This window comes from Juglans microcarpa x Juglans regia, chromosome 1D, assembly GCF_004785595.1.
Source record: "Juglans microcarpa x Juglans regia isolate MS1-56 chromosome 1D, Jm3101_v1.0, whole genome shotgun sequence".
In the NCBI taxonomy this organism is placed as follows: Eukaryota; Viridiplantae; Streptophyta; class Magnoliopsida; order Fagales; family Juglandaceae; genus Juglans; species Juglans microcarpa x Juglans regia.
The window spans coordinates 8,209,371-8,219,553 of NC_054594.1; positions in this window are offsets into that span (position 1 = coordinate 8,209,371).

Below are 10,183 nucleotides of genomic sequence, written 5' to 3' on the forward strand. Positions count from 1 at the left end.
GCTTCATAATATTTTCAATTTCTTTGCAGGAGTGAAATTCTATAAACAAAACAAATAGATCAAAATTGAAGATTAATCATCATGCAGGCTCAAGATTTTTCCATTGCCTCTCTAAGAAACTAGTATTGCTATTTTTTTTATTGGATATAGTTAATTATTTGGATGAATCATAATGAATTTATATCTTAACACATTTATTGTAGCAAGATTCAGATACTAATTATGATCTGAAAAAATTATATGTTGCATTGCACACTGATCGTAATGGAGAGTGGACTCATCCTGATACCCGTGAAAATTATGTAAATATTATAACCTGTTTTAATTAAATATATTAAATTATTTATGACGATATTAATTTTTTATCTTATATATGTCTAGGATAAAATGGTTGTCCTACGTGTTGAATCTGCGTCAGATCAAAATTTCTTAACAAGTGATATTGATATTTTTACACAAATCCTGGGTCAACGTTCAGGATATTTGAGGGGTTTGGGTCGCTGTGTAAAGCCTTCTCTCTCTTCCTCTTCTTTTGGGAATGCATCTATGACTTCTATAGCACTAGAGAATGCGAATTCCAGAATAAAAAAATTGACTGCAAGATAGCATGAGTTAGAGGCTCAATTGGCAAAACAAGCAGATATGAAGATGTGCCTCAAACAACATGAAGAACAACACGAAGAGTTTAGAAAATAGATGCAACTCCAAATGCAATAGCTTATGCAACAGTACAGGCCTCCAAGTAACTGATGGTTTTTTGCATACAGATTTTGGGATTATCTATTTATGTACGAACTATGCCAGTTTTATGGTTATTTATTTAGTTCACACTTATTATAATGCTTTTGTGAGTGTTAAATAGTTTGTAATTTATTTTTTCAAATATTATGAATGTCTATTTGATTTTCTATTATTGACTTTAAATAAAATAGTTATCGTTCGAACGACTAAATAATGTTCGAACGCAATTTATTTTTGTAGTGTTCGAACGATCACACAACATTCGAACTTCATTTATTTCCGTAGTGTTCGAACATAACTTATACCGTTCGAACCCATATACCGTTCGATCTGACCCTTTAATGTTTGAACACAAAGCTAAATTCATACCGTTTGGACAAATTTATTTTTGTTCGAATGTATTTTGCAATCGTTCAAACACGTTACTACTATTCGAACGTAAAATTTTTTCCGTTCAAACGATATTCTAGGACGAATTTCAACCGTGCCAAAAGAAATTCCTGTTCGAATGGTTTCCTTCAATTTTGTCCCAAGAGATATTTTTTGGGACAAAATGGTGATTTTCGTCCCAATATACCTTTTGGCATAGTTTTGTTGGAACGAGCTTGGGATGACTTTTTCTCGTCCCAAAAACTTTTTTGGGACGAAATGGCTATCTTTTGGGACGAAAATTTTCATCCCAAAAGAGCCTTTCTATTGTAGTGATACTAGTACACCGTAGTTCAGACTTACATATCAAAATTGTCATTCAAGACGAATTAATCCCCATTATTGGTTTGTTTAAGAATAGTGGAGGATAGGTTTTGTATCTAAATTTTTCATTGGCTTGATCTTAGCTTTCTTGGATGAGTTTTCAAATTGATTGTGGGTTTAGGGATTCCATTCCCACGGGTTTGCTATTAATTGTCGTTTTCAACATGTTCTACGTGAAGGAAATAAAGTGGCGGATTGGCTGGCCAAAGATAGTGCCAATAGTGCTACTTTGGTCTATACAAATACTTCTTTATTTCCTCGAGTCCTTGGAGGTTTGTTACGGTTGGATTTATTTGGGCTTCCTTGTTTAAGATGTTGTTAATTTTGGATTTATTTTGTTTTTGGCTGCTTTTTTATTCATTATGTTCATAGGCTTGTTTAGAGTCATTTCCGGGCTTGGGTTCTTTGAGGAATTTTCTCAAATGCCTTGTTTTTGTTTCTACAGTTTTCTTCCACCATAAATGAGAGTTTTTTATTAATAAATTCGGGACGACGTCGCTATTTGACAGGTGATTGCCCACTCTTTGATTAAAAAAAAAAAGTTGGGGACAAGTTATTGGTCCAATTAATCCTAATTCTTAACTTTTTCTTGTGCCATATATATGTAATGGGGTTGTCAAGGTCCCCTCACGATCGACTCCCCCAGCCACGTACCTCCCTTATTCGTGCATCATGATCATATATATAATAATGCACGCATTTAAGATCTCAGTAATGAAGGGATGGATACATGTGCTTGCCGTGGAGAGATCATGCAAGCATGAAAGAGACTTGTACGTGCATTTCTTCCTTTGCATATATATAAATATATACAAGCATAAAGAAAGGTCTCCAACGAGCTAGATCGGCTCTAGCTAGGGTTTGGCAACTTGTATATATGGATGCTTAATTATTCCCCTAACAACAAAGTTTTACAAGACTATTAATATATATATATATATATAGTTACATATATGATATATATACCAATTAGGCTATTCCATGGTACCACTAATTGCATTTGAGTACACTAGTCATATATAGATCTCTAATAAAAATATAACACAACAAGAAAACTGTTTATTTGCTACCAGTTCTTTCTTAAGAAAAAGATTATTTCTTGTTAAAATAAGTCTATTCTCGTCACAAATAGTTATTTTTATCGCAAATAACTCATCATAATTGTTATTTTTTTGGTAGTGAAAACAAAGAAATCCGCTATGACAACATATTTCTCTATCTATTTGGAAGACTTGTACCAAAGAAGAGGATTCACTTGGAGTTATGGAAAAAAAAAAAAAATTACAGCACTTTGCTCATTTATTCAAAATTACGACACCCTAGATCTTCGAACTTTAATTTAACAATTTACATATATCGTCTATTATACTAACAAAAAAAATTAGATACTAGGCAAATCTTTACGGTTAAATTTTAAATGAGAATGTAAATTATCAAAATTTGGTAGTTTAATTAGGATATACCAATTACTTAATAGCTTAGTATGTTTATAGTGAAAATTTAAAAACAGCTTGTATTAGTGCCTGGTTTTAACAATTAAGACTATATTGCCTTTTTGATCAGTACTTGCAAAATTTCCCCCCTTTGTTTTAAAGAATCAGGCTTAAACAAGCTGTCCTCAACAAAAGAACTTGTTGCCTTATCAATCTACACATGCAAAAAGTATTAATGTTTTTCTTTAATATTTTTTCTATTTTATTTATCCTTTTTTATCCTTCCTATTCTCAAATAAAAGCAATTAGTAAGTAATTTTACATCTCAGATTATATATATATATATATATATATATATATATATATATATTAGATTGAGAATCCAGGAATGCATATATGTCTATTTTGACTTTTTTCTTTTAAGGTAGAACAAATTTCATTTATTCATAATGGGACATTATAACTTTAATTTGAGACATACAGAATATAAGCCAACTACTGCTTTTAAAGCTCCCAATACACAAATTTCTTTGTGATGATTGAGATAGTCTAGTCTATTGTTGTAACTCTCTATAGACAAACCGTATGAGAGACAACACTCTGTCATAAGATAGATTTAACAAACTTCACATTTTGCCCTAAGAGAAAATTAAACAACCTCATACTCTGTTTAAGATGGAGTAGATGACACACTTAAAAGATACATGAGAAAATAACGAATTATAGCTTGAAAAGCTATAGATCTGTATTTTCAACCTTAGAGGAAATAAAAAATGCAAACACCGAGACTGTGGTGGTGCATGAGGGACATCCGTCACCCTGAAAGTACGACAAAACGTTCGTTCTGAAGAAACCAATGGCCCTGGTCTTAGAAAAGCCGCACGTGGCAGTGATAGAGCTCTCCTTACGGTGGCATGTGGATGTCACGCACGCACTTTGAGTCGCGCGTGTGGCTCACGCACAGCTTTGTTCGACGAGATTCTTCGTCCGTCTAAAGGATCGGCGCCTTGGTAATCTTGCGGTGGGATGTGTGGTGGTCACTTAGCTTCAGTGAACATCATATCTGCATTTCACCTTACTGTGAATGAAAAAATAAACAAAAACAGAAAAATAATAGAAAAACTAGAGAGAAGATGGAGGAGGGATGAGGGAGGAAAGGAGGAGGGAGGGAGGAGCCAAAGCTCCAACTCCCCTCCCCTTGTCTGAATTTATTTTTTAGGGTGGACGGATGTGTAGAGAGAAAAGGGAGAGTGATATGCCTGATTTTGACTTTGTTCTTGATGTTATTTACTCTATTATAAGAAGTGGCTATTTAACTGTGAATAGTAACTTTTGTTGTTTTTCCATTAATTTTTATTGATTTTCCGTTAAGTTTGTTAAGTCCTGTTTTACCAAAAAGCCCTTAAAATTATTGACCATTTGACGTGTAGTTTCCTTGTAGAATTTAATGAAGGATTCTGTTTTACCAAAAGGTCCTTAAGACCCTTGACCATTTGACGTGTAGCTTCTTTATAGAATTAAATGAATGATCATGTTTTACCAAAAAGCCATTAATAAAATATAATTATTATTAATATTAATATTGAATATTATTAATTTGATTAGAATATAATTATTATTAATATTTTAATTAGTAGAACTATAAAATGTGATAAAAATAAGAATTAAAAAATTATTAAATTAATAATATTTTATTATTATATAGAGAGTAAATAGATAATCTAATATAGATGCAAACCAATGCTCATATTTTGCTGAAGTTTAGATTTTTTTTATTCTTGATTTTTTGTCTTTCCTTAACCTTATATTTTCTTTTTCCAGATAAATAAACTACTGACTTTTTCATTTCTTTTTATTTAAATCATTATATCATGTCACTACAACAAATGTGGGTTTTTGCCACGAATTCTTTTCTCACGATATATGATCATGGCAAATAGTGTGCTGATGACGCAAAAACAGTTGGTGGGAAAAAAAACAAGCATTTTGCCACGAAATCATGTTGGCAAGTAAAACTTTGTGTAAAAAAATTTTTTGCCACGAAATAAACATTTTTTGCGACGATTTCAGGTCGCTGAAAATAAATTTACCAAAATAATTTTTACTTTTGTGGGTAAATAGTTTTTGCGACAAGGTTATTAGTTTTTTGCAACGACTTTATATCGCCGAATAGAATCTTCTCAGAAATATTTTCCTCTCGTAAGTTAATAGTTTTTTTTTACGAGATTAATATCTTTTTGTGGCAATTATTTATCACCGCAAATAAACTTGCCTACTAATTTATTTATTTATTATTATTATTTTTTTAATTCTGGGTATTGGTAATTGCGGCGACTAAATACTATTTGCGGCGATAACAAATCGCTGCAAATAGTAATAAGAATTAAAAACCCTTCTTCGTTTCTTTCCCCCCAACCCCTGCAATACTCTCGCCTCTCTCTCTGTCTCTCTCCCTACGGCTCTGTGCGACTGTCGAGGCTTTCCTCCCCACTGCGCCACCGCGAAAGGCTCTCCTCGCCGTCAAGCCACCAGAGGCCTTCCGCCTCGCCCTCTCACCGATTTTCTATCTCACTCTTTCTCTCTCCCTCTCGGATCCCACTAGATCCGTGCATCTTCGCCATCTCCAGCCATGGCCATCGCCACCCTCAGCCGCCTATGGCTTCTCTAGTCACCACCCGTTGCTCCACCCCAGCTCCCGCATATCTCTTCCTCCAAGCCGTGCGACCATAGCAACTAAGCAAATGGTTTTCTTCCTCCCAAGTCGTGCGATGCCCTCATCCCTTTACCCATTTTAGTTTCTTTTCAAGTTTGATTTAAGGTCTTGTTCTCATCTTTCCATAGGGAAAACCTTGAAGTTAAGACCATTTTGATTCACTTTCTATTATGGTTTCGAATGGGTTTCGATTTCTTCAAGGAAGGTTACCCATTGATGTTTCGGTTTGGGGTTTTTCAGTGCAATCACTTGTGTTCTTTCCTCTACATGCCTATAACATTATTTGGTCCTCCATTTTACATCTTGAGAAGGAGCTAAGAACCAAGGTAAAAACCCTAACTGGACTCTATTTGCTTTGGGTATCAGTTTGAAGCCAACCGAATTCTTTTGTGATGGAAAGCTTGTGTCTTGGGTTGTGTTTATTTCTCTATGTTGCAAAATTATAAATGCTCTGTTTTGGTCCTAACCGAATGATGATGGAGCTGTTTTACTATAGGATTTCTTGTGTTTTGAATTTGATATTTTGCTAATGAGCTTGGTTTTATTCTGAAGCAATTTAGTAAGCTTTTATTCTGAAGATTATCTTTAACACCAAAAGTAATATCACATACTAAATCTGGACTCGTAGATAGTGTGATATTAATAAGGTGGCCAGCCACTTGGTCTCCAAAGGATATTATTCACTTTGGTGAATGTAATCACTCAAGAATCAAGTTTAGATTTGAGAGTATTGATGTGAATGCAACTCATCTATAATGGTTTTCGTAGTAGCATTATTGAACTGTCTTTTTGAAACCTAATGGGATAATGAGTTGGAGTGTTTGGGCTTTGTCTTGTCTCAAGTAGAGAAGCATCTTGTTTTTTCTGGAAAAGGTTGTCATTGTGTGTACTAGGCTACTAGCCATGTCCACAATTACTGATGGCATAATAAGAACTGGAAGACCTGTGCATATTTGCTTGTTTCTTCTTCTCATTGTCCCTGTTTTCAATCACCTAATTTCCATCCCACGCTTTAAAACACTATGCCTTCACCTTTGTGCTTGGATCTTTTTGCACTTGAGTTATAGTTGCATTTCTTATTCATATCTAGATGTAGGCATGTATATATAAGTAGATGTATTGGTATGCACACATTTTTGCATGCTATGATGTGCCCTTACTCAGTTGTTCCAACCTTTTCTTAGAAAATGGAAAAAAAAGTACTTGTACTATGACTTCATCATTTATAAACTAGCACTACAATTATTCTCTTTTAATTTTTCTAGATTTCGCAGTTTGGTGATTCTGAAAAATTTCCATGTTTTGTACTTGAAACTTTGGCTCAGGTTCCAGCTCATATTGGAAAGCTAATTGCTGACAAGCAGTTTTATGCTACAGTTCTATGTTCTGTACTTCAAACTGTATGTTTTGTAGCCTTTTTTTTTCTGTAATCCCACTTCTGTAAGGTCATTGTATCTTTTATTTGTTTTTTTTTTTGGGGGGGGGGGGGAGGGGGGGTTGTGGTACTTTTATGTTTCTTAAGTTTTATCTAAATATCTGATCTGATGTCTGGTGATCTAAATAAGTATAGTCATTATTTCTTTCAAGTTTCAATAAAGGCTCAAGTCATCGGCTCACTACTTAAGGGGTTAAGGCCAATACTATATTTATAATCCAGTATTTTATTCATCTTGTCGTATCTCATTCTACCTTTAGAATCTTTTTTAATGATTTTACCGCAAGCTGCTTTGATGTTTACATGATCCGGTAACACTAGCTTGACCTGAAAACTCTCATTTTCACACAGTTATTGAAAACTCTCATTTTTACCATCATTTTAACCTGGAAACTAGATATCACTTTGATTTGGGGCTTAGTTTAGAAATATTATGCATTTTTTCATTGATTAATTAAAGTAAAAGTAGTTTAATTATATACAAATTTTAATTAAATGTAGTTGTTTGGGTTAGTTATAATATGTCATTGGTTCTAAAGTGGATTTTTCTTTTTTGTTGGTTGGGCGATAGCCTATTTGGATTGCAATGGAGTGGATGGAATGGAGTGGCTTCACTTGTGTTGATGTTTGAGCATGAAATGGAGTTGGAATGAAAATGAATTGTTTTGAAGTGTTGGGATTAAGTGATGGAGTTGTAGTGAGTTTGTAAAGTATGACGTTAATGTTGGTTTAATAGACAAATTTGTGTATATTAAATGTATTGGGTATGGATGAAGCTTGAAAAAACAAATGAGTGATTTGAATGGATTGTATGTTGATCTTATAAAGCTTGAATAGATTGTATGGTTGTGGTTTTGTGGAGTCATGAATTTTAACTTATAATATTTTGTGGTTATGTGGTGTATGTGTGGTGCACGTATATAAATTGTATGGACAGTTTCCTCTCGTGTTCTCATTAGAAGTTTTTTTTTGTGAATGTTAGCACAATGTTATATTTTAAAAAAAAGATTATTGTAACAGTGAATTTGGATCTCCAAGGTTCGGATATATTTATTTTAGCATATATTAGATTTTGTTATATTTGATCATTTTCTTAGCACAATCCAAAGGCCATGGCAGTTTGTAGGGGGAAATATTTTGATGGAGCTTAGTAGAAATATTTTATGGTAGAGTATGTTAGAACAAGTGGCAGGGAAAAGTTGGTAGTTTTAAAACTTTTGTCTAGAGCGTGACCAAGTGTGTGGGATTTGACTCTAGGTTGGTTGCACAAAAAGTAGTAAGCAAATAATTTTATTGTTTCTAAAGACTTCTAGTTATGATCAATGGGTGATTATCTTATACTTTGTTCTAAGTTGGTTTGTAGACTTTGTGTATTGGTTATTTCAAACTTAATACTAAAATAACTTTAGTCTTTTTATTTTATGCAGGTTCTAGACCAGGGCACCGGCCTGCATTAAATCAGATATTCCTGCACATCTTTTTGTTGTATTCCTTGTACAGGAGTAAGTATTCTTTATTTATTTACTGAGATTCTAATTATTCACAATTAATTTAGTCCATGAGTTATCCTAGTACATCTCTGTTTGCACATGAAAGGTGGTAATGTTCTTTACAATTTGATTATATATGTATAAATATAAAAATATATCAAATAGTGGTTGGAGTATGTGCAGATAAAAAACTGATGGTGCCACCTTAGATAGATGCAGTCAAAATGGATAAGGCTGGGAATAAATTTGAGGTATGTATTGCTTCATATGGCACAACTCATGAATTATAGGGCTTGGGGGAAATAAAGTAAATAAATATATATGGCAGCAAGTCTGTAAAAGTAGTAAGAGGTGGCTGTTTATGAATCTGAAAAATGGTGAGGTATTTACGGCTGGAAAAGATATGGTGTTGTATAAATGTTTTATGATCAAAATTATTACAATGAGTTATTCATGTTTGAAGTCTAGTATAATCTTGTTCAATGGCTATTAAATAGAGGTTGTAAACCACAAAACAGCTTGTTTATATCACTTTCTAAATATGATTTGCCAAGCATATGTCCTAGTAGCTAAGTTCCTTAGTGTTTTCTAATGGTTAATACAGATCAGTAAATGATTATTTCAGGTAACTATGAGCCCATCATATTTGTGGATTAAGAGGCTTTGCAACCAACTATGAATGGAGTTGAATTGGAGCACACACTAAATCACAGTAATGTGTCTTGTGGCAAGAAATTTGTGTACATGTAGCTGGATTTTGTTATAAACATTACTGATGTAGTTGGCTTACCTCCTATACTCCCCTATTTGCAAACATATATTGTAAATCAGCAGGCCTTGATTGACTGGTTAATCTAGTTGAAAAATGTGTAAACTATTATGATATATATAATTTATATTTCTAATATTTTTGTTGAAGTTATTCAGGAGTTGGTTTTATGAAGTGAATGGCCATTAATTTATTGTATAGTTGAGTTAGTCCTAAAGCTATGATATTCTTCTGATGGTTGGTAATTTGCAGCTTCAATATAGTGATGGTATTAGCAAAATACTCTTTTGATTGTAATCCTTTTTGTTAATGTGGATTTCTCTATAAGCAGGTTGCTACAAAAAATTGGTCTCTTTTCCAAGGCAAAATTGGTGGAACGGATCCATGTTGCTTGCATATATTTTTATTTCCCATGCCAATCATTTCGTGCATATTAGGCTTCATTGACGAGATTTGGTCTTAACAAAAAGTATTTTCTCTCAACTATGGTTTTGTGCTTATTCCAAAATTGGTCTTTTGCCATGAAATATAATCATGTTGTAACACCCCGTATTTTAGTGTATTTTTACTGAAGGAATTATTTTTATGTAATTAAAATAAATTCTCTTATTTTAAAATTGGTTGGATTTTAGTGAGTTTATTCTATGATTTTTATTTGGTGAAAATTATTTTTATGTGCTTTCCAAATATTTATTTATTATTATGCATTTAAATTGCTTTTAATATTTAAATTAATTACCGTGGGATTTAATTATTTCAATTTGACTTTACCATTACGTTTAAATTATTTTATTTAACTTGTGGTTTTAAAATCGTTTCCGTTGGATCATTTTTGTGACCCAAGTTATG